General features: G+C 44.5%; 1 long non-coding RNA gene across 1 annotated transcript; it reads left to right on the top strand.

Annotated features, from left to right (window-relative positions):
- Nucleotides 1-426: 426 nt before the first annotated feature.
- Nucleotides 427-12,569, top strand: LOC142817401 (uncharacterized). Its single transcript, XR_012895213.1, has 2 exons — nt 427-551; nt 12,333-12,569. It is a non-coding gene; the product is annotated as an uncharacterized LOC142817401 (long non-coding RNA).
- The last annotated feature ends 10,300 nt before the right edge of the window (nt 12,570-22,869 follow it).

Here is a 22,869-nt window from a genome sequence, read left to right as displayed (position 1 = left end):
CCATTATACAGACGTAGTTGGTGGGGAACTGCCACGCTCTTTCCAAGCCATGCGACAAAGGAATCACTCCTACATCAACGTTACCAACTTTGCTGTTTATTAAAGGCATTTTGGATATACTGGATATCTGCAAGAGGGCTTTTGTTTCCCGCCTTGCGTGGCTTGCATGACTGAGCCTGTCCCTCACATTGAATATACGACTCTTCCCAGCGAAAATGAAAAAAAGTCCTAGGCACATCTCTTTTGACCCAATTGACGTTTTAGTTACGCCGCGTCAATTCTGGTTTTCTTTTTCATTGAATTTAGAGCTGTGAGAGGAATTGTGATTTGTAGTGGCTGACAGTATGGTCTTATGAGGAAGGTTTGCTCATGCTAATAAATACGATTTGAAAACTTAATTGTCAGACCACTCTGCCAAGCTTTATAAATATGTCAGGTCGGTTACATGGAATTAGATCTGCAGCACTTTAAAAAAGGCGGGTCTGTCTGAGGCTTTAGTAACATCGCCGAGTCTTCCAGATTGCACTGCTGTTTAGTCGAAATATTCAGCGGTAAGGTGACCTATCTTTAGCCGCAACTTCGATTTTCATTGTAAACTTGCATGCTAGCCTCTTCCTTTCCAAGGCACAACATCTTATTACCTACGCCGATTAGAAAACTAGAAAGAGCCTGCAAGTTGATTTTTTAGATACTTGAGATGCATGCAATGACTTGTCTGGTTACGATGTCTTCCTCATCTATTCAAAATTTATTAGGACGTATATTCTCAAACGTGCGTATCTTTTATTTGCGACATCATAGCTTTGCGTTCAGCACTTAATATTTGAAGAGTATAGCACGGGAAGTATTTCACATTATCCGCAGTCTTCTGGCAGCCAAAATGCCATCTATAACACTATCTCACCCTGTTTTATATGCAGCAGGCCTCGGAAGAGTTCATCTATACACCAATCGTGTCTTAACGAGTGATGCTATAAATTATCATCGTGCTATCACGTAATGGCCGATACGGAGCCCATTTTACATGACATCAAAAATACAAGAAGATTTATACGAACGTGGAAACTGGGGATGCCACCTGCTCAAACATGACCAGATATTCTTGGTATGACACTGTCAAACGAATAATTTGCTGTTATTGTTTTTTTATGGGTGGCGCATATTTCATCAGTATTGTAAGCGTCAATTAATACTGGGTTGCGCACAGTGAAGAGCTGTCGAAATGTAACTGGCCAGATAGAAAACTGTTGTCTTGAAAAATACCTACACCCTAAGCAATTTTTTTCCGCGCTTGCTATAGAGAGCCCCTTTCACAAAAAAAAATACAATTGCCGTCCCATAAAAGGACACCAGCTACAATCCATTGCTAGCTACTTAATCAAGTTTAATTGTCTGTAGCAGTGTCGGTGCTCTTCCTGCATGCGTGTACTAGGCACTGCGCAACTGTAATGTCAATAAGCGCTCGAAATAGTTTACAATAGTCAATGGCACGCGAATCGATTTTGCTTTCGTTTAAGAATGGCGTGGGGTGTCTACGGGGAGCGAGACAGTGCAACTTTCTTAAATAGAGAGCTGTGCAGCAGCATAGGTTTCCCCGTGCCACCCGACTACTGGTGAGGTATGGTAAGTGAAGCAGAGGACAGTGTGAACAAAACCTGAGAAGCTATCGTGTTGCACTTCTGAAAACCAAGTTTAAGCACCCTGCACGTTCAGGCATATCAGGCGCAAATATGTTTTTCATTTTTACGTGGACAAACCAACTTGAAATACAACATAATATAGCCTGCCTGCATAACTGAATAACGCCACCTCACGTGGTTTTGAGGTAGGTAGACGAAAAAGCAATACGCGTACCCTGTATGGGAAGGCCAGCCGTATTAACCTTTACGGTACCTTATTACGCTGTAACACACTTTTCTTTCTTATTTGAAAGCAGGCACCTAAAAGTCGTAAAATACTTTACGAGTATTATCTGAGTGGGGCGAAGAACACTGTCGAAATTTGGGCTTGTTGGTGCATTGTGACGACTGAAAATAGCGCTAAAAAACGAGGACACAAGAAGAGAACACACAGCACTAGCGCCTGTGCTGTGTGTCCTCTTCTTGTGTCCTCGTTTTTTAGCGCTATTTTCAGTCAGGGGCGAAGAAATTGAGATAGTTCGCGGCAATGGTGCATAGTTTCTAGCTTTATCAGGGACAGACAGCAGATTTCGAGTGCAATGATGCATTCGAGCCTATGTTTATATATTTACGTATTGACCTCCGAGGAAATAGGGTAATACTTTGATTATACACTGACGTTGTTCCTCAAAAATATCTGAGGAATCGCAATGCCACTGGGAGGGTATAACTATCGCTTTTATAAATATGGCGAACCGAACTTAAGCTAACGAGATCCAAAATAATTTTCTCGTGCTGATTATTTTTGAAAACTGACTTGTATCTAATTTTTATAACCTTTTCATGACACCGATTTAAACAATGCACTCAATTTATTGGAATATTTATGCGTCATTCTTTTTCAGCTCATTTTGTCAGGCTCCCGCAGGGACGTCCGCGCAAGCAGGCGTTTGGTGTGTTGCGACACCACGGACCCGAGCTAACTGGGGGTCTCGACCTCTCCTACGCCTAGCTGTGTGCGGCTGAGCCTTGTCTGGGGAAAGGGAATCTTGGAGGTTTGGCTGATGCCACGTGATTGGTCCTTTGATGCCCCCTGGCAGAGGCAACACACCCCATTGGCCCCAGCTTCACGCAGATGGCACTCCTGGGCTGACCAACCCAGGCAAATTGGCAGTCACCATTCTTTGTCTATCTCTTCTTATATCTTCGTCTTTTTCTCCTGTTTAAATCTATCCTGTGTTCTTCTCGTTTCTATTTACTTCATTGTTTCCTGTCGGCTAGGGGAAACTTTGTGTGGCTATCCTACTTAGGGTAAACCATATTCGGTATAGCAACGGCGTACTGCTGGCGTAGTGCACACTTGTTCACACGTTCTGCCGCATTCCCTTGTTGGGCTCCGTGGTGGGTGGTAGGCGCTTCCTGCCTAAGAAGCCACTTTTTTATGGGACCTCTCAACCCTCTGTAACCAATCGTGCCCTCGAGAGGGTACGCATCGTTGCATCATGTCTGTTTTCCCCCTTTTCCCCTCAAGACATGGAAAAGTTTCCAAAATACCACGTTCTTCCCGGTGAACAATCATCACTAAAGCCAAAGCAATCTCACCTCTCCTTGGGGCCAAGTGCCTGAAAGACACCATTGTAACTGCCTTATATAGGCCACAAAGATGGCAAGTGGGTATATTCCCCTCGAATTAAAAGAAAAAGAAGAGTTCAACAAACTGCCACACCTTGTAGCATTTGGCAATATTCCTGTATAAGTAAGTGCACATCGTACCATGAATACAGTGAAAGGCGTATTATCCAATGAATACCTGAAGACACTAAGCGAAGAGGAACTACTTCAGCAATGAAAGGACCAAGGCATTACACATGTACAGTGCATAAAAATTAGACGCAAGAACACTGAAACCGCTACAAACACCTAATACTTTCAATTCAAGCATTCTACCCAAGACACTCGAAACCGGGTACGTAAAACTTCCTGTGCGTGCGTATGTTTCTAACGCTAGACGTTATTTAAACGCCAGCTATTTGGACACGGATCTCAGACTTGCCGAGGGCAGTTGACTTGTAGCAAATGTGGCACAACTGATCACGGTACTGATGACTGTGAATACGATGAGGTTCACTGTGCAAACTGCGAGGGCAGCCATCCCGTAAACTCCAGAGTGAGCGCAGCTTGGAAGAGAAAAAAATGAAATTATCACTTCAAAACTTAACAAAAATACAACATTCCCGGAAGCACGACAGCGAGTCTCACCTTCTTTCGCACTAAGAACCTCCTTCGCTGAAGTGGTAGAACGAGAGGCGCCACCACAACGACCCTTGGCGTCTAACCTGGACCACGCCTAGCACGCCCAGGTCAGAGCCACGTGCTTCTCTGGTTGGAGAAGCCAGAGCTGCCCTGCCCCCAGCCAACCAGTCCACACTGGTGACCTCTACTAGTTCTGGCAGCAGCCCGAGCAACGAAGAGGCTTAGGGGGTATCAAAAACCTTGTAGCGCCTCAGAATGCGGCGCTAATTAAGAAAGTTGGCATTGGGCACACGGCGGGTGCAGCAGCAGAAGAAAATTAATTTTGGAAAGTGAACCCTGTCAGGGCCGGATCTTCCTCGTGTTAGCTCCGACAGTTAAAGGTGACCCGATAAAGAACACCCAGCCCCGATCACCCCGCATGGATCCCGCCGGCTCTGCCCCCAATCCTACCGGTCCTGACGCCCAAGAAGACGCCAGACCTAGCGGTGCTGCAGTCGCTGCAATTCAACATGCCAACCTGCCTATATTTTGGCCTAACAGCCCACGCACATGGTTTCTGCAAGTCGAGGCGCACTTCCGTTTAGGGCAAATCACCAGCCAACAGACCAGATACTGGCATCTGGTACCCTGCTTACCTCCGGACTTAGCCGACGACTTAGCTCATATTTTAGCGTCGCCGCACCTAAGCCATCCCTACAACGCGTTGAACGGAGCTATCATTTTCCGCAAATCTGAGTCCAAACACAGTAGATTCGAACAGCTCATCATGGCTACAGAGCTCGGTGATCGTCGCCCATCACAGCTCCTGCGACGCATGCGTCAGCTCTTTGGCGACCCCTCCGCCCCCCAAGAAGAGAAGCTGTTACGTGAGTTGTTCCTCCAGCACTTACCACAGCGCAGGTCATTGTCCCGGTCCTCGTAGCTGCAGGAAATGTCCCAGTAGACACACTCGCTGAAATCGCTGACCGAGGGGCGGACTACTCCCGAGCACATAGCCTCAACGCCGTTACCGCACCGGCACCGGCCACCACTCCAGACCCGGCACCCGCGAGCATCGAGAACCATTTGTACGTCCTTGTCAGGCGCCTCGATAACTTTGTACCTGCGCATCGTCGACCGTCATCTAGGTTCCATATACACAGTTGCTCCTCGACGCCCCTATGTTCTCCAAAATTTCGGCCAACCAACACGCCGCGGGACGTCTCATCCTCAACCGTGTGCTGGTACCACAGTTGATTCGGTGCCTCTGCTCGCAAGTGCACTTGTTCGTGCTCCTGGTCGGGAAATGCGACGACCGGCCACTGACGGCGGCAAGTGGTACTGGTAGAAAGTCGCGCCGCCTTTTCTATGTTTCTGAGTAGATCACTGGCGTTTGCTTCCTAGTCGACACAGGAGCCAAGGTTAGCGTAATCCTAGCCACGTGTGCAGATTGCCGTCGCAACGAACAGACCTGTCCACTCCAAGCGATTAACGATTCCGCCATTCGCACATACGGCCAACACTCTAATACACCTCACCTTGGACTACGCCGTACGTTCCGTTGGATTTTCATCCTGGCTGACGTCTCGCAAGCTGTTCTTGGAGCTGACTAGTCTTTTAAACCTTGCTGTGGACATGCACACTCATCGCCTCATTGATCTCAACACCCACCTCTCCATCAACAGTGTACTCTGTACTTCCTCGCCAACGGGACTGCGAGCTCTCACACCTGCTTCGCCGTATGCAAAAATACTCGCCGACTTTCCCAGCATCACGAATCCGCACAGCAGAGAGTCACCGGTGAAGCATTCCATCACTGACCACATTGAGACCACTGGACCTCCCGTTTTTACACGACCCCGTCGACTATCTGGAGAACGCCTCGCCATCGCCCGCCAAGAATCGAAGCACATGCTTGAACTCGGCATTGGGCGGCCTTCCTCCAGCAACTGGGCGTCGCCACTCCACATGGTGCCGAAGAAAGATCCTGACGACTTGAGACCATGTGGGGATTACCGCGCTCTCAATGCCTACACCTTACCAGACCACTATCAATTTCCTCAAATACAGGATTACACGTCAAATTTGGCTGGGTGCACAATCTTCTCAAATATAGACCTTGTGAAAGCTTACCATCAGATTCCTGTAGAACCCGCCGACATTCCGAAGACGGCCATCACCACCCCATTTGGTCTGTTTGAATATGTTAGGATGCCTTTTGGATTGCGCAACTCTGCGAAGACCTTTCAGCACACTATCAATGAGGTCACGCGAGCTATCGATATCGTATTTGCCTACCTTGATGACCTCCTTGTAGCAAGCTCATCCGGCCCTGAGCATGAAGCCCACCTGCGCACCCTGTTCCACCACCTGGATGATTACGGCCTCGTAATTAATTCCAACAAGTGCCTCTTCGGCGTCGCTAGAATAGAATTTCTAGGCCACCTTGTCACTCAAAAGGGTATCCAACCACTCGCCAGCAAAGTGAAAGCTATTCAAAACTTTCCACCCCGACTTCACTAAAGAGACTCCGCGAATTTCTGGGCCTACTTAACTTCCATCACCGCTTTCTTCTAAAGTGTGTCACATTCCTGAAGCCCTTGACCGACCTATTGGCAAAAAATAAAGACTCAGCTGCGCCACTGGAGTGGACCGAGGACACCGCCTCTGCCTTCGACACTGCCAAGAAGGCTCTGGCCGACGCCACCATGATCATACATCCCGCCCCTGATGCCCCAATTCGTCTCATCAGCGATGCATCAAGCGTGGCAGTTGGCGCCCTTCTCTAGCAGCTTGTATCCTATCCGGTTGGCAGCCCCTTGGTTTTTTCTCTCAAAAACTGAAGCCACCGGAAGCACAATACAGTACATTTGCCCGAGAACTCCTCGCGGTATACTTCGCCATCAAACATTTTCGTCATTTATTGGAGGGCCGGGACTTTTACGTCGTTACAGACCACAAGCCCCTGACGTTTGCCTTCTATCGCAATCACAGCAATTATACTGCACAGGAGTTCCGTCAACTATGCTTTATTCCTGAGTTCACTGTATATCTCAGACAGGTACATGGGCAGGAAAATGCTGCCGCTGATGCACTATCCCGCATCTATGTCTTGTCGACCCAGCCACCACTAGACATGGAAGAGCTAGCAGCTGTCCAAAGCAACAATCCTGAGCTGCATCGTCTCATTCTTCGTCCACGTCTCTATCGTTAACAGAGTGCCCGCTTCTATTTTCTACCTCAATAATAACGCGCAAAGTGTCTACTGTTGTCCCTGGGCCCTTCGTGCCTTCAGCTTTTCGTCGTGTGATTTTCGATCAATTGCACAATATGAGCGAGCCATCCTGGTGTTTGTGTGACCCAGAAGCTAGTCACATTTCGTTTCCTTTGGCCAAGCATCAATGCTCGTCTCCGACGCTGGGCGCGAACCTGCCTTGAGTGCCAGCGGGTTAAAGTTCACCGTCACACAGTCATGGCAACATCCTCCTTTCGGCCTACAGACGCAAGGTTTTCTCACGTCCATCTCGACATCGTGGGCCCTCTTGCGTCATCGCAAAGAGCCTGTTACCTGCTGACATGTGTGGATTGCTTCACCAGGTGGCTGGAAGCGTTTCCAATTTGCGACATTAGAGCACCAACAGTAGCCAAGGCTTTTACAAACGGCTGGGTGTCGCGCTTTGGATGCCCTTCCGCCGTCTCCACTGATCGCGGTCGTCAAATTCAATCGGCTCTTTTTACCGCACTTGCCAATATCCTGGGCATTCGATACATTCACACATCTGCCTACCATCCTTCCGCCAATGGCATGGTCGAACGGCTTCATCGACCACTGAAGGCTGCCCTAACTGCTCACCAGCCAAGGGAACGGCGGCTCAACCACTTCCCCTTCGGAGTTCTGGACATCCGATCAGCATTGAAAGTGGATCTCGGCTGCTCATCAGCCGAACTAGTCTATGGCGTTTCCCTGCGTCTTCAAGGAGAATTCTTCGAGCCATCATCACCACCTTCCACTCACAATCCCTCCACGTACATTCGCCAGCTGCGCACCACGTTTCGGGACCTTGCTCCGGTATTTCTGCCGACCGACACCCCCAGTCTCTCTTCGTCTGCCAGGATCTGCATGACTGCAGTTACGTTTTCATTCGGCGTGACCAAATACGGCTACTACTCACACCAGCCTATGATGACCCATTCCGCGTACTCCATCGTACACCTAAGACGTTCACGCTGGACATCAATGGCCATGAAGATGTCGTGGCTGCTGATCGACTAAAACCTGCGTATATCACCGCTTTTGCGGCCGCGGGGTTTCAATCTTCAGTCTGGATGCCCACATCCAAGCATGACCACTGAGCGACTCCTCTGGAAACTTCTACGGCTCTCGCTCTACGGGGGGGGGGAGCCCTGTAGCGCCACAGAATGCGGCGCTCGTCAAAGAAGATGTTGGCATTCGGCGCGTGGCGGGTGTGCAGCGCAATAAAAAAATCAGTTCGAAAACTGAGCGCTGTCAGGGCTGGATCTTCCTCGTGTTAGCTCCGAAAACCTCTTGCCCGGTGGGGTCAAAAACTTCGTCGACTGAGACGAAATCTAAGCGACACACAGATCGCTCTTTGGAGCGGGTGTCCAGTGCTTCGTAAGAGGCTATGAACACCACCTCTAGCCAAACAGCGCCGGTAGTGCCGAAGGAGCGGCGACCACTTGTTAACCGCTCTGAAAAACGACACAACACCACTTACAGAGCCTCACAAAGGCCCTGTAAAATGAGCCAATTTCACTCTTGTCTACACAGAGCACTTTTTTCTAGTTCATAATGAATTAAATCATTCAGTGGAATGTTAGAGGGCTACTCATAAACCTAGATGACGTCCGAGAACTTCTCAGTAAGTTTAACCCCAAAGTGCTGTGCGTGTAAGAAGCACATCTAATTCCTTTAAATACAGCCACTTTCTCCGCCAATACATTACTTCCTGAAGAGACCGTGAAGATTCTGTTGCATCATCTGATGGACTAGCCATCATAGCTGATCGAAGTATGGCATGCCAGCAGTCAAAACTCTGCACAGCCCTTGGGGCAGTGACCGTTCGGGCTGTACTTTGTTACAAACTCATCATTGTATGCTCCTTGTATATACCACCACACCATCAGCTTAACACACACGACTTGGAAACTTTAATGGATGAAGTCCCCAAACCTTTTTTTATTTTAGGTGATTTTAACGCACACAATATCCTTTGTGATGCTCGAGGACGTCGCATTGAACAGCTTCTTTATGCGTCTAGCTTATTTCTCTTAAATAAAAAGGAGCCAACGTATTTTATCATTGCTAACACTTCACACTCCTCGATAGCTCTTAGCATCTCGTTACCGTCTCTTTTAGCCGACTTTAAATGAAATGTTCTTAAAACCCCTTATGGGAGAGACTACTTCTCAATCATCCTGAGCGCGCCAAACAAAGGCCAACCATTCCCAGAGGTTTCGAAATGGAAGCTCAACTCAGCTGATTGGGAACGGTATGAAACTCTTACATGTCCCTGTCCTTTCTCCCTGTCCTTCCTCATTTATTCCTCCTCCTCTTACATGTACTGAGATGTCCACTCTGACTATAGATGACGCTGTCGCGTATTTCCCAGCTTTTGTTATTGATGCAGCATCTAACGGCATTGTTAAAACGAACGGAAAGAGTTCCAATCGGCGAGTTCTATGGTGGAACGATGGCTGTAGGAAAGCTCGGATGAATCAGAACAAAGCGTGGGCGTTGCTTCGTAGCTTTCCAGCAACGGAAATCCTAGAAAATTTTATGCAGGTCCAATTGTAGGCAAGGAGAATTTGTTGAGAAGCTGGACGAGAGAGCTGGGCAAAGTTCATTACGAGCAGCAACTCGTACACAGATTAGGAAAAAGTGTGGAACAAAGTCTAGAAAATTAAAGGCGAACAAACACAATCTCTTCCATTAGTAAACACTCTCGGCGAAAGCTTGTAAGACCAAGCAAATTTTCTCGGTGCACATTCTGAAAATATATCAAGCTCCTCACACTGCTCTGACGCATTACAAAAGTATTAAGTTCACTATCTGTCTATCTGTTATACCGCAGCATTCTGCAGCACATAGGTTCATGGGTATCTGAAAATTGTTATTATGCCGATTAGACTCACATTGTACTTCGCAAAAAAAAGGAGAAAGCACGAAGTAGAGAAAAAGGACAGACAAGCGCAGACTATTAACTGAAGTTTGATTGAAAGACTGAGGCAATATATAAAAGAAGCACAAAAAGCAAGGAAGGGCAAAAGGGAGGGAGTAAAAGGCACGAGGGACCAAATCCACAAAACCTAAGTCAAATCAGGAATAGCACGCACGTCATACAAAATAGAAAGCTCAACTTCTTATCATGTAGGGCCACAAAGGGAACACTGATGCATGACTCAGAAATCTTGTGTATAAGCGCAGCCTCAAGAGGTTCGTGCACTTTTTGGTTTTTATGCCGAAACAACACAGAACTGTTATCAAACAGCGGCACGTAACCGCATTCCCTATAGAGTGGGCTGCTAACATTTAGATAACGAAGTCTAACATTTAAACAGCGTCCTGCCTCAACGACGTATACACGATTACATGACAAGGGTGGGGAGTAGACAACACCGATGATATACGATACATTATTGTTTCCGTTCGTTTTTTGCGCAGTACAATATGAATCAGTACCTACTTGCCCAACTAGCCAATCTTTGTGATGTAAGTATTCTAACGCTTTATTGACGTGTTTTTTTAGAAATCAGTTCTTAATGCTGAAGTACAAAAACAGCGTTGGTAAGCCTTGTCAAACCTAAATATTTAGCGAATATACAGTTTTGCCCATAACATGTTTTCTGTTGGATCTTTGAGTTGCAGACATGGGTAGAATCTTTACCAACTACCTCCTTTTGGGGCTTGCTGCTGCACTTGGTAACATTACAAACTCTATATCAATAGGAACTATGAGCTATACAAGGTGGATGGTCGATTGAACATGCCATCATAGCACTACATGTGATTTACTGACCCTGTGTATAGCATTGTGAGAAATTGTGTCTACCTCAAGTATTGAATTGCTGCCACAATAAAAAAATCTAGCTTTCCTGACAGCACTACTACAAGGAACACATAATGCGTTGCAAGCGAAATTCAGATGGCCTCAGTAGGTAAAGAAAGAGATTTCAATGGAGAACTTTTTCTCTTGGATGTTCTGACTTACTGATTAGACAGTGCCATAAGCTGTCTGTTGTAAGGGTTGGCTGCCTTCCTTGACACATGTAGATAAGCGCTTATTCACGCAGGTAGTTTGTTGTTATGTTACAAGGGAAAATAAATAATGGTATGGCGACAAATTGTCACGTCACGTGAAGAACAGCCAGCAGCGCGAAACTTGGGCAGTAGTTCGGCAAGCACCTCAGCAAATTACGAACGAGAAGAACATATACAGGACGAGTGAGAACAAATAACTGTCACTGCTTGACAATTCAACCACTCTTCTAAAACACAAAAAAGAATGGACCAAGCAAACGCACAAGCCTATGCAGGACGAGCCCGAACTAACAACTGTCACAATCGTTATTTCTGTGCATGCGAGCCTCGTGGCCTAGCAAGCGAAGGCGCTTTCGTGCTCTATGTGTAAATTCAAGCACGCTTACGATGCGGTGGCACAAACCGCCCCATCACGACATGAGCGGTCACGCGGCAGTGATCATGGCGTGGACGATGCACGTGCCTCCACACACGGTATCACGTGTTTACACGTTATCACGTTATATGCACGTGTGTGGAGACACGTGCGATGCACGTGACTCCACACACGTGCATCGCAACGCGTGTGGAGACAATGCATCCTTGGTGTCATCTCGCTATTGGCAACAAAAACACGCTGAAGTTACCAAGCTCCAAGTAACGTAAATGGTGTGTACAAATAACTAGCCGTGAGTAAATTGACGTTTGTACTTCATTTTGGCCCAACCGATTTCTCCTCGCGCTGCTGAGCAGGAAGTCGTAGGCTGAACGCCCGAGTAGAAAACTTTTTCTTCCATCTTTGTTTCTTGTTGACATCTCTTCGTGTTAGCTTACGACGCTATATCCGTGACGGGAATACGTCACTAAATCCCGGTCCTAAGCATTGTCGTGTCAAGAAAGAGCGAGAAAGGAAAAGAAAACTAAAGACATAACAACAAGGTCGCCGATCTCAGTAGAAAAATAGAAAAGTAAGCTTTCTAGTCAGCTGTGATAGACCAATGCTTTGCTGTGCAAATCTTTGCTCAACTTAGCGAAAACCTGCTATGTTGTTGTGAATTAGGCTTCTAAAAATATTTTGCCTTGGTTATAACGCTGCAATAACAGAAGAGAAACCGTACGAATAAGAAAACGACGAAATATTCTTCACATTTTAGTATTTGGTGTGTGTACACATGAGTTGCCTAAACATATGAAGCATTATCACTGTTTTTTTTACGTTTCAGTTACGCTGATTGTCGCAACGAACACTGCCAGTGCCGTTCCTCGTAGAGTAATCGACACAGCCGCTAATGCAGCTACAGAAGCATTTGGAAGAAACTGGGAAAATGCCGAAGAGTGAGACGTTTACCTTGGTGCTACCTTGGCTGATCCGACATTGCATTATATGCAGCTTCATTGAACTAAATGAAATCAATGAAGCAGAGAACAAGCCTCGAATCAATAAATGATATGAAAACACAGTATGGCTGAATCCTCTGTGTAAAAGGCGGTTGCCTAATCTTGTATTTTATTTTTGAAGCCACGCTGTGGCCAGGCACCAAATGTAGTAGATTGTTGAACGACAAATGATATGGGCGCCTGCAATTTTTCGCAGTGGTGACCTGAAAACCCCTGCTGAACTCCTAAAACTTTTCTCGGTTCACTACCTTCATCACCTCAGCGCATTCAATACATTAGTGAGAATGGTTTGAAGCACTCACATATACTATATTGGAAACACCGGATTACAAGCAACAGTTCCGTTCGAATAGCAGTAGAAGGCGTTGGACAAACGTGAGCGGTGTTGCACCAAACACACGCTATACTCGGCGACAAGATTTCTTGGCACTGAAGGAATAGCTACGGAGGTGGAGCTTCTGCACATGTACCACTACATGAAGTACTTCGTTTTTGTGCGCACCACGTAACGCTATGAAAAGTGACGGGAACCACTATCGGCGTTTCATGTATATGCAGACGCCGCTTAGCGTTCAAGGTGTACGTAAAAAGGCGGGACTTTCTCACACATTCAAAAACGCCAAGTCACAGCGAACAAGTTAAAGAAAATATGACTAACTCAATAGTGGGAGCTGCATCCAGCCTCAAATAGCTCTCCGTAAAAAATAAAGGAGGAACTTCTATATGTCATGGTGAAAACATTCGGCAGATTCCACGTAGAGTGGGAATCGATGATATGCAAAACACGAATAAAAAAATTTCATGTGTCCCTTAAAATCAGCACAGCGTTACGAGGTCGGGGTAAATGATACTATATATGACTTCCGTGTCATGATTATCTTAGTTGGATGTGTCGTTTACCTTCGTCATTCATTTACGTCCCGTCATACCAAATTTAGTGTACGTGGAGCTAGCGAAATGACCGTGAGCACACTATGAGCGCGGTACGTTGTCATGTTCTTACATGACACGTGTGTCAGGATTATCAAATTTGCACCAGTCATAAATTTTGTCATCCATTGACGTCACGTAACACCAAATTTGGTACATGTGGAGCTAGCAAAAGGGCCGCGAGCAAATTATGAAGGGCTCAATATACTCCTATGTAGCGATGACGCGCGCGCATGCTCCCAGGCAGCACAGAATGTTGGCCCAATGTTGGGGATAGATCGGCAGTTCCTGGCCCAAGAAGGGCCCAGATTTGACAATGTACCGCCAATAATGGCTGAGCCAGCCGAACAGAACGGCGATGTTGGACCAGCATTGACAACGTACCGCCGATAATGACTGTACCAGCCTAATAGAACGGCGATGTCGGGCCAACATTGACAATGTTCCGCCAATAATGGCTGTGCCAGCCGAATAGAACGGTGATGTTGGACCAGCATTCAAAACTTCCCGCCATTATTGGCCGTGCCAGCGTATTAGAACGGCCACCTTGGACCGAGTTGTACAACTTACAGCCAATATGGGCGGAGCCATGCAATTAGGCTGGCATTATTGTCCCGTCGTTCGAACGTTATTGCCGACGTTATGAGCTGATATCTGCATCTGCTGCTTTTGGCGCTGTTCTGGTCCCACTCACGTTCGATTTTTCAAGTTCAAGAAAGTAATATGCCGGGCGCACGAGTGATATATTTTTGTCATTAAATCATGCACACCTAGTTGATATGCATGATTGTTGATTGAAGTTGCGCGAGGTAGACTATTTTACTGATAAACATTTATCGAGTTTGTCACCTGTCAGTCGTCCGATGCGGTGCTTTTGCAGATGAAAATCGTGCAGATCTCTGCGATGAAGCAGCCGCAGATGCCACTGCCGTACGTGACCCACTTCGACGTGACCCGGCGGCGTTCGTTTTGTCGCATCACGCCGGCGATGCTACGCCAAGCGCTTTCGATTTCGTGGATATCGGACGCAAAGCGTATCGTATCACGTGTCCTGCTATGCTATCGCCACGACTGATTTGGTTTTTTCGCGTTCACAGTGCTGTACCAGTTAACGGCACACAAGTGCTTGACGTGTAGGAACTGTAGTGATCACTTGCGTTACGGTGATTGAATCGTACAACACACGCATTTGCCGTAATCTGACACACGCACCGACGCTCGCATCCAGTATCGCAACGACCACACGAATTACCTACAACATTGCAGCGCGCGGTTGGTAAAATGTGGTGGAGTGCGTGGGCGTCGGGCACCTTGTCTCCGTGGGTCGTCGCGCGTTACAATTTTGTTGTGGAACGCTTTTTGTTGATTATTTTGATGATATATATGCATTGCCGTACTCTAGCCAAAACATCAGCTAGCTTACGCAGTACGATGCGCAAAAAAAAAACATTTCCGTGAGTTCATACGGGCTGATGCATAGAACACATAACATGTAGACTAAATCGTTTTTAAACGCGAAGCACGCACGCTTACGGCGTCGTGTTGTTTTATCAAATGCAGAACCACAGACCCCTCTCCGCCTCCTCCTTCCTGCTTTTCTTTTTTAAGTCTGTGAAAAGAAGAAAGTGCTCTGCACATATATGGCAAGCTGGTTCCTGTACAGTAGAGAGTTTTATTTCACACTCGCTGTCCTTCATTAAATTTCCGTTTATTGGCGTGGCTAAGGCTAGCTGGCTGTCTTTCAAAAAATCAATGGACGTACACGTTACAAACCGGGAAATGTGTCAAAAGTTGCTGTAATCTCCAGAACATGAGGAGGATCAATTGACAGCTGGTGTCAGTACTGGTCCTCACAACTGAAAGGCAATATCTGTGAATAAATATTAAGCTATGAATGAGTGACTGTTTGCAGTACTGAAGACTGTTGCTTGTGTTGTCAGCAGCAATGCATTTTTTTATATTTGGCATGTGATATCTTGCAATTTCTTTCTTACAGTGTTCCTCAATCTAGCTCAGCCATATTTTTATAGTTTCCTTTCTCCAGACTCAGTGCAGAATAGCAAACAGGATTGTTGTGATCAGCGAATGACTAGTTCATTTATCTTAATTATCGCTTACTCTGTGTGCAATTTCGTGGTGTATGTGTCTTCAGGACGTCCTATAATCAGTCGGACAGTCAAACAGAACTACAAGCAAGAAACAGCTCTGTTGGCCAGTGTAGCTGGTGCATATCACTCTTCCCATATTTCATATCTTTGTGACTTGTACCGCTCTACACACATGAAGTTCTCATTGGATTTCATATTCATGTGGTATATGAACATGTTTCCTCGAAGCCTTTCAAGGTGAAACAACCCATTTTCACTTTTAGTTTGACATGCAGATCAAAATATTTACCTTATCTATATTATTAACGGCTGAAATGGTCACGTCCACATGAGAGGCAGTTTAATGGATGAGCCACTGAAGGCACAAAAGTGCAACATGGGTGCTTCATAGTTAATGCAGTGGTGTAGCCAAGGAATGGTACACTGGGCAAATGGCCCACCCTTGAAATTTTCAGCAATGAGATACCGAGAACCAAATAACACATACTCGACTTGCCTGCACTGAAGACCAAGGATGTCATCCCCCTATCCCTCCGCCACACAAAGTTCCGCCTATATCACAGGTCATAAGTCCATGACCCATGTTCAAGTATTTTGTCAAGGTTTATGCGACCTTATGTTTTCAAATGGAAACATTTTTCTAAGAGAAACAAATATAACCGTTTAGCATCAGTGATGACATTTGTGTATGCAATTTGTTTATGCTAGCTGTGTCAACTTAAGGCAAGAATAGAGTAAAATACTCAGTTCGTTAGATAAACTAAACCTTCTCTCTAGTCAGTATGTCCTGACTTGACCTCAGTCTAGTGCGCACAACCATAGCTGATCACTCTTGTGAAGGAAATAGAGTGAATATTTGATGGGTCGTTCAAATCGTGTTCTAAAACCAACGTCAAGTGTTGCTTTTCTTCTCCCGAAATTAATGCAATCGAAAACTAATTGCACACATATCATGAGCTTATGATTTCATTCTTTTATATCAAAACTAAATATAACTTACATCAGAATGATGAAGTCTTTAATTTTATAGAAATCGTAATGGCTTGCTGAAGCTCACACAAAAGGACACATTATTTTCCTCCTTAGAATGTAATATTGAGTGCCTTGTGATTGTGCTATCTGAATTTGCCACATTTGTTGACAGTGCATTATCATTCACACCTGATGGGGCTATATTCTTAGCAAGTGTTAAGAGTACTCTTCACACGTGATTTGCAGCTAAGGGAAGAGGCTTTGCCTATCGAGCTAGTAATACATACTCAGTACATCACCACTGCAAAGATACACCAGCCGCAACCAAGAAATGGCACACCTGCAGTGATTAGTCCACATTTTTCATGTTTTCTGCTGTGCCAATAAGGCTGGCTGAGTGAGCACTGCATCCAGTACCAGGAGGCTTCAGCGACAAAGTCCTACTTACAAAACACTCACCAGCTGAGAGGAGAAGTACTGACGTGCCAACCATCCAAAACGAAATGCTGGAGAAAAGAGCGGCGATTACTTTTACAGTCCATAAAAACATGCTAAGAGTTCGAAGTTGTAACGTTGCTGATCTTCCAGCCAAGTAAAATAAGAATACACTGAGAAAAATTACTGAAGATACGCCATCAGGAAATGACAAAACAAGAACCGACGGAGGTTCGTCTTCATCACATGAACAGCCTTCAACTGATAAGGCGAGTAAGTAACTGACAAACAATGAGTGATCGAGGGAGAGCAGTCACACGAGGTCACCAGCAGTCAAATGACACAGGCTAGAATCGGGAGTGTTGCCAGGATAGGCTCAGGGTGGCTGGACTGGATGCCCAACTCCCTCCCCCAGTTTTTCTCTGACCCTTGTGTTGTGTTATGATCATGTGTTACGACTATGTTCCCAAGGCGAAACATAGTCATAACACAGTGGTCAAGTTCCCCGCCTCTCTGCTCCTCCTGAAGGACCTCGCTTATCGTGGGTGCCCCCCCGGTATAGACGAATCCTGGCACCGACCTTGCCTAAAATACAATAAGAATAACAGAAAACTCAAAGCAAATGTTACCACCCTACTTTGACTTCTTGCTTTGTTTACAAAGTAATCTAGCGAGAAGTATGTGGAACACCAAAGAAAAGCACCACAGTGAACACCTGCTAGTACCTGCTTTCATAATAGTACAAAATACTGAAGAAGCATGCAAAGAGCATTCCTACGAAGCGAAATATCATAAAGCAACGGGAGGCTGTGTGGCCCTGACTGAGACAACACGACAACAAAAAGAAAAACCTTTCAGGCTTGTCAGCAGTTCATGCACAGCACTGAAAAGTCATGAAAACCTACCTTCGATGCCTTTCTTGCACAAGAACATTGAAAGGAATACACAGTGATGGAGAAGAAAGCCATTACTCAAAGCTGGCTCTTATGCACTGATGGGAGATACTTGAACCTGAATTCCTAACAATGGCTTCAGTACAGCTGTTGAACATACCCTCAAAAGTGCTGACTGCAAGTGGACGAGACAAGAAGGCAGACTACAATGCGACACAATGAACACGTCAACCACCAACCATGAACTCATGCTAGAGTGAATGTTGCCAGAAATCTTGAACACTGGGAACACTCAACGTTCGCAATCGAAATCTCGACCTCCCAAACACGATAAGAATGTTCCGATGACCTGCTGCCCATCGCCATGATGTGAAACAGGCGCATATACACACACACAACTCATCTTTACGTGATTAAAATACTCTTGCTTCCAGGTTTATAGAAACTGTCTCACCAAATTCTTCTCTAATAGGCTCACCACCTTCATCGTTGCTGGGAGTGTGTTTAACTTAAAGGAGACAGAGGGCACTAGTGGGGCTGCATGCAGATGGTGTTCTTCGAATAAATGAGCAATGGCTTGCATGGTCTTCTTTGACCACCTTTCACGCCTGAGCCATTTGTTATATTCACGTTGACATGTTAGTGTAGAAGTTGTGCTTAATTAAAGGCATGAAAGACATAAATATCAGTAAGAGAGGCATGTAAGCTTTGAGATGTCTTTTAATTATTGGAAATTTGAACTGTGTTAGAAATAAAAAAACCGAATTGTTCTGATGACAGTGTGTATATTATAGGGAAATATTTGTACTGTGTTTCTACTATTTTTCTACATCCAATGAGTGGATAAAGCCAGGCTTGCTTAAGCTAAAGTGAGGCTTAGAAGCTGATCAGAGAATGACAATCAACGTGCTTTTTTGTATAGCCCCTGTCAGACTCGGCTCTCATGTTCATTATTATTATTACGATTATTAAATATGTATATAGATAGGGCTCACATTTTCTTCAAATTATATAGCCTTTCTTAAAATACAATGCTGTGCCTTGCTCCAAACAACTTTTTCAATATGAAAATTTCCATCACTAGCTGTCCTCTTACTTGATTTGCCTTGAATGTGTGTTTGATTCAGTGAACCGCCGGAAAATTTGCTGCATTGACTTGCTGTCAGTGACAAATTCATTTCATATCACTAAAGCTGCCGGGAGTCTGAATAGTAGCATTTTTTCAGTGTGCTAGAGTTGACTCAAAAAACAACTACTCAGTCAGAATATACGCAACAATTATGGCAACAGTGGAGTCGAAAAGAGCTCATACTAGTGGATTTTCACATAAACAAGTAGGGTAAGAACTACTATAATTAATCTTGAGATCCAGTAAGCTTTCTGGTTTTTAGATTGGCACGACAAAGAAGGAAAAAAAAACTTTCGAGTAACGTGTGCGAGCACAGGCTTCCTGAGTTGTCCTGTGATGATGCTTTGAAAAAAAGGAAATAATTGAGAAAGTACAGTCAAAATGAAAAACAATCATGCATAAGCTTTTTTTTTTCAATTATACTGCAGGGTAAACAAATCGTTCACTTTTGTGTACAACTTTTTTTTTAATTTTTGGTATTGCTGGTCAATTTTGCGTATTGTCATGTGGATGTATATATCTGTTATGTAATTTTGAGTAAATTTCAGTCACAAATCGGCACTTGTGCTGCTGTGGCTCATTTGTTTTTAATCTTCCTCAATGTACTTGCTGTTCTAATATCATGAATCCATACCAACTTAATCTGTCAGTCCTATTCAAGCTTTCTGGCTCCTATAGTTGTATAGCTCCTATAGCAACTATGGCTCCTATAGTTGTAACCATGTCAGAGGTATGACCAAGTATACCTCTCAAAATGTTTGGAAGACCCTTTCATGTACGACAGGGTTCACAGGATTCATCACATTGGTTACGTGAATATTGCTTTTTGCTGTTCAGGGGCACATGTACAGTCTTAATCTTTAAATTTTGCGAATGTGACTTTACAAGCTTCAGTGCTTTTATGATGTGAATGATTTAGGAAAGACAAGTAAGCATGACTTACTACCACGAGCTTGTTGATCTACAAATGAAAGAAAGCTCAAGATGCAAGACCACACCGTCTTTTATTCCAACTGATTGAAAATTCAGGTATTTAGAACAGTGCCTACACCTTTTTCAAGTGAGGTCTGGTTGCAGGAGTCAAGCTCACAGCAAACATGAAGTTACACTTTATTTTTCATAGCACTTGAGCATAAGTACCAGGCAATGAAAAATTGAAATTACATTCTTACTTTTTATTTGTGGCACTTGAGAACTAGCAGATTTGTAAACCCATGCAAAACATAAATTTACTGAATCATATGATAACAATACAGCTGTTATTCAATAATTTTTGTAGCCATCATAACTCAGGTGTCACAAATTTGATGGGGCAGTTTTTTCGCACATAAATTAATATTTAGATATAACAAATGCATAAAATACAGAAAGAATTTTTCGCTTTGCCTGAAAAAATGACGCTGGTAAAGGCTTTATTAGCTAGATTAACTTGACAACCAGTTAACATGCAATTTTAATCATGGCATTATGAGGAATGTTTATTGATGTAATGTAAGTGGGATATTTTGCTGTTTCAGGCCATTTGTGCACTGATGATGACTTCTGCGTAGGAAGTCAATCATCTGTCTTGTTTTCATAAAACTTCAGTAAAAGTTACTTGAGAGAAAGGTTTTTAAAAGTTGGCAGCATGACACCAATGAGGGATGGTTAGCCCATATCATTTCATTATGCATGCGTATACAAGAGTCTAGTTCACTGCTACCATATGTGCCTTCCGATGCGCTGTCACACATCTATAAGTAGAAGCTTCTTTGTGATGTGACATAGACGAGATGTGTAGCCACTGGCAGGAAGTTGGGCTTCGTGTCGATCAGAGCAATAGAACATGGTCACTGGGTAGACCTACAGTGATGCCTAAAGCAAGTTTTACAGTGTTGCAACTAATGTCTGCCTTGAGTGTCATGCATATACGTTTCATTATTTCCATTGCTCATTGGGAGGTAGGCCTTGGTGAAATACTGTCAGTTCATATCGAATTTCTCTATTTGTTGGGACCAAGGATTACATGAGTGATGCAGCCAGCAGCTACAAAAGCAGGAGCAACAGTGCATGACCCAGAAATGTCTGGAGTAAGAATATATTCCACTTAACCCTGAACCATGCAATCAACAAAAGCCTACGTGTTTGTAATTAGCAAGGCAGCAGTATAGTTAATGGCACAATAACATTCTCAGAAACGTCGCTCAATCAAGTGGTTAGGCCTGCAAACATATCCAGCAATGTCACAATGTCATTGAATCTTGAAGTGCTGCAAAGCATTCAGCACAGGTGGTACGTAAACCCACGTGATGCCATACAGCTTACTTTATCTGCCAGGGAAGCCTTTGGATTTCCCGCGTATTTGGGCATGAAAGACAGTCTAGTACTATGTCTAATTGTGCTTGCAAGTGGGCATAAATGGTAAGCTCTTGGGTCACAGAATGTGTTGAAGCTAATATGTCTCTTTTACTGGCCAACGACCCTGTACCACTGAAAGTCTAGCAATGTCGAAGCTTATATTTCTTGCAGATGGCAGAATTTGTTGTCATGTCAACCAGTTGCCACTTTTTAATGTGTATATTTCTCTGGGACAGGTGAACATGTTCTTTGGGCTATGTAACAGGGCATCAATGACAATGTTGACAGCTCCTATGATATGTTTCGGATATGTTTGACATCTGCTGCAGTTCATTGGAATATGGATGCAACGCTTGTAACTGAGGGAGTGTAACATGTACCGATAAGAGATGTACTCACGTATTCTATGACAAAGAAATCACGTAATTTCTTCCATGTAATATTGTATTGACATAAGCACTTACCATTTATGCCCACTTGTAAGCACAATTAGGTATATCACAATTAGAGAGTCTTTCACATACACCCAAGTACACAGGAGATCCAAAGACTTTCCCAGGCAAATAACATAAGGTGTAGTATACCATCAGGTGGGTGTACGTACCACCTGAGTAGATTGCTTTGCGGTACTTCAAGATTCAGTCGCATTGTCACATTGCTGGATATGATTACAGGGCCAATCACATAATACAGTGACATTTTGAGGATCTTGTGCCTTCAGTATTCACAAAAAATGCTGTGATGCTGCTCAGATAGTAAGCATAAGTTTTCAGGACATGCCAGGGAACTGATTAGCCGCCATATGTACTCCTTTGATGAGTCGGTGATCTAGCACCAATTGCATTCAAGATGTCGTACGATGATGCATAGTGGAACTCTCATTTGATTTTCAGGGAGTAGCATATACTGTCGCGCAAGCATCTGTTGATCCCCAAAAGTTTTATGGGAGTTCTTGGTCTAAGGGAGCTCAATATAGTAGCATTTTTGTGTATCAATAGCACGAAGTTGAGGGAATATGTATAATGGCCTGGCACCAAAGTACAAAATGTTAGTATAGTACGTAGTTCACAAAAATAAGATGAAGGAGCTTGTAGGTCTTATCAGCATCTAGTATTCGGAGATGGGAAGCTCTCAACACCTATAAATCTGCCTCGATAGAGCTGAATACTGGATGCGGAGAACACGAGGATAGGACAGGTGAGCATTTGAACATCAAATGCACACCTGCTTATGCTGACAAATGTGCCTTGTTCAGATGTTGGATTACAGAATTCAGATGCGAACTGTGCTCATCTGTTGAACTCGCGATGAGTAGGTTGTTGAGGCAAGCATGACAGAATTCAAGGCTGGGGAAAATGCTGAAATGTATGTCTGGAATTTGTCATGCCGCATGGCATATATAGAAGATCAGACACAATGAACGGTGTCACTATCAGTATGTTATTTGAAATCTACACATCCTCTTAAAGTATTTGATGGTTGAACCACATGAGGCCAATTTCGGAGGAAATTGCTGCATCATATATCTGTGACATCATATACTAATGTGAGGCGCTGG

The sequence above is a fragment of the Rhipicephalus microplus genome, chromosome 5 (genome assembly GCF_043290135.1).
Source record: "Rhipicephalus microplus isolate Deutch F79 chromosome 5, USDA_Rmic, whole genome shotgun sequence".
In the NCBI taxonomy this organism is placed as follows: Eukaryota; Metazoa; Arthropoda; class Arachnida; order Ixodida; family Ixodidae; genus Rhipicephalus; species Rhipicephalus microplus.
This window is presented reverse-complemented; position numbering and strand designations above follow the sequence as displayed.